Consider the following 3,744-nt stretch of genomic DNA (forward strand, 5'->3'; position numbering starts at 1 on the left):
GCTGCACTGAATTTATTCGCCAAAAACAAGGCTCCAGGAATTGATGGAATACTAATTGAAACGTTTCTGCAAGCTAATGAAGCACTGGCAGCACTCACTCATCTATGCCTGGAAATTTGGAAGACAGCTATCTGGCCAACGCACTGGAAAACATCCATATTTGTAATCATTCCAAAGACAGGTAATGCAAAAGAATGCTGAAACTATAGAACAATATCATTTATATTACATACAAGTAAACTTTTGCTGAAGATCGTCCAGCAACAGTGCAACAGTACATTGACAGTGAATGGCTAGACATTCAGGCCAGATGCAGAAGAGCATGTGGACAACAAATATCATTACTGGCTCAGAGCAGATAATACCAGAAAGATGTTTTTGCCTTCGACTGTGTGGGTCATAATAAACTACGGGGAATAAACGACTGTGTGGGTCATAATAAACTATGGGGAAGAATGGGAATTCCAGAACACATTTTGTGCTCACAAGGAACTTGAATATGGATCATGAGACAGTTGGGCAAACAGAAGAGGGGAATATTGCATGGTATGGAAAGGTATGCATCAGGGTTGTAGGCTCTCACCGTACTTGTTACTCAATCTATATGCTGAGTAAATCATCAGTTAAACTAGATTATATGAAGAATGTGGCAGCAGGATTGGAGGAAGGCTTATTAATAACCTACCATTTGCATATGGTACAACCTTCCTTGTTAAAAATGAGGAGGATTTGATGCACTTGCTGATGAAAATCAAGGATTTTAACCTTCTGTGTGAATCACAACTCAATGGAAAAAAGACCAAAATCCTCACAATGGGATTTATGGATAACATCATTATAAATGGATAAAAAGTGGAAGTTTTCAAGGATTTTGTCTTGCTTGGATACTCAGTCAATGCTCATGGAAGCAGCAGTCAAGAGATCAAAAGGTAAGTTGCATTGGGTAAATCTGCTGCACAAGACCTCTTTAGAGTATTGAAAAGGAAAGATATTACTTTGAGGACAATGGTGCACCTGGATCCAAACCATGATATTTTCCACTGCCTCATTTGCATGTGAAAATTGGGACATTGAATAAGAAAGACTGAAGCAGAATCGATGCATTTTAATTGTGCTGGCGAAGACAACCCTGTTTCCCCGAAAGTAAGACACCTCCTGAAAATAAGACCTACTTACTGTTTTGCCTCTTGCTGAAATATAAGGCATTCCCTGAAAATAAGACCTCCCCGTAAATAAGGCCCCCCGAAGATACTGTAACTCTGGACTCTGGACTGTAGCAGCGGGCGCCTCCGTGCAGCTCACTGTGGCCACAGCACAGCCGGAGCACACAGGAAGTGCAGGGTCTCTTTTAATAAAACAATAATCAATAAATGTGTACCGTATTCTTCTTCATGGAAAAATAAGACATCCCCTGAAAATAAGACCTAGCGTGTCTTTGGGAGCAAAAATTAATATAAGACACTGTCTTATTTTCGGGGAAACAGGGTAATAATTACGTGGGACACATCAAGAAGAGTTACTAATGTGTGATCGGAATTAAAGGACAGTAAGAAACCTCTTAATAAAGACAGAAAATTGTCAAAGAGTTTTAGGAAGAAAACTTCCCTACCATCATGAAGGATTAGAAGATATGCATTCAAGAAGGTGCACAAAACCAAAAAATATAGAGACCCCCCCCTTCAAAAAATCACCATGACATATTTTTATCAATTTTCCTCTAGAAAAATGGAAAAGTTAACTACAAAGTGAACCAAGGAGACTAGGCCCCAAGTTTTCAAAAGAAACAATGCAACAAAGAAGTCAATGGGATGGCATATATAAACTTCTCAAAAAAAAATTGCCAACCAAAATCAAATGCTCAGCAAAACTGTCCCTCAAATAAAATGGTGAAATTACGACATTTCCAGACAACCAGAAATTAAAGAAATTTGTAAAAACAAGACCACATCTACAAAAAATCCTAATATGAGTTGTTTGGACATAAAACCAATACCAACAGACAACAATTTGAGATTAACATAAATGAAATCACAAAACAGAAGTCAACCCAATCAGATGTTGTTGTTTGGTGGTAGCGGTAGTAGTCCATGGGGTTGGATTTAGGTGTCATCGAGTCAGTTCTGACCTATAGGAACACTCTGTACAGAGCAAAACACTGCTCAGTCCCACACCATCTTCACAGTTGTTCCTATACTTGATTGCATTGTTGCAGCCACTGTGTCAAAACCCACCTAGCTGAGGTCCTTCCTCTTTTTCCACTGCCTCCTGTATTTTACCAAGGATAATCTCCCTACAGGGACTGTACTCCCCTGACAAGTCTAAAGCATGTAAGACAAGGTTTCACCGTCATTGTCTCTAAGGAGCACTGTAGTTGTACTTTTTCCAAGACAGATTGGTTTCTCATTTTAACAGTCCATGGTACTTTCAATATTTTTCACCAGCACTATAATTCAAATGCATCAATTCTTCTACAGTCTTCCTTAAAGTCCGACTTCCACATGCATATGAGGCAATGAAAATGCCATGGTTTCAGTTGGGTGTCCATTAGTCCTTAAAGTGACCTTTCTGCTTTTCAACACATTAAAGAGATCTTGTGCAGCAGATTTGCCCAATAAAACATGTCCTTTGATCTCTTGTCTGTTGCTTCCATGGGCATTGACTGTGGATCCAAGCAAAACAAAAATCCTTGACAAATTCAATCTTTTCTCCAAAACCTATTTGTCCAGTTGAGAGGATTTGGGTCTTCTTTACATTGAGTTGTAATCCACAATTGATATTCATCAACAAGTGCCTCAAGTCCTCAATTTTAGCAAGCAAGGTTGTGTTATCTGCCTATTGCAGGTTAGTAAGTATCCTTCCAGATTCTTCTTAACATAATCCAAGATCTCCATTATGTTAAGCATACAGATTGAGTAAGTATGATGAGAGGATACAAGCCTGCCTTATACACACCTTCCCTGGTTTTAAACTATGCCTCTTCTTGGTCCATTTCCACATGAGCACAATTAAGTCTTTTAGAATTCCCATTCTTCTCAAGGTACCCATGGTTTGTTACGACACACGCCGTTGAATGCCTTGGCATAGTTAATAAAGCATAAATAAATACCTTTCTGGTGTTTCCTGCATTAAGCCAAGATTCATCTGACATCAGCAATGATGTTCCTTGTTCCACCTTCTCTTCTGTATCTGCCCTGAACCTCTGGTGGTTTCCAATGTAGTGCTGCAACAATTGTTGTATGATCTTCAGCAAAATTTACTTGTATGTGATATCAATTATGTTGTTCTACAATTCTGTTGGATCACCTTTCTTTGAGATGAGTACAAGTATGGATCTATTCCTATGCATTGGCCAAGCAGCTATCTTCCAAATTGTCTGGCATAGGCAAGTGAATGCTTTTAGTGCTTTATCACCCTGTTGGAATATTTCTATTGGTATTCCATCAATTTCCTTCAGCACCACTGGTTCTTGCTCATATGCTACCTCCTGAAATTGCTTAGTTCTTTTTGGTGCCAAACAACAACAGCAAAAAACACTGCCATTGAGTCAATGCCAATTTACAGCAACCCTTTAACCCAGGGCAGAAATGTCCCCGTGGGTGTCTGAGACTTTAACTCTACAAGGTTAAAAAGCTCTGTCTTCCTCCTGCACAGCAACTGGTGGTTTCAAACTATCCATCTTGTGGATTGCAGCTCAACATATAACCACTACACCATCAGGGGTTTTTTTTGTACAGCGACTCTGTA

The sequence above is a fragment of the Echinops telfairi genome, unplaced genomic scaffold (genome assembly GCF_000313985.2).
Source record: "Echinops telfairi isolate 266 unplaced genomic scaffold, ASM31398v2 ScPeMD7_19;HRSCAF=73, whole genome shotgun sequence".
Taxonomy (NCBI): Eukaryota; Metazoa; Chordata; class Mammalia; order Afrosoricida; family Tenrecidae; genus Echinops; species Echinops telfairi.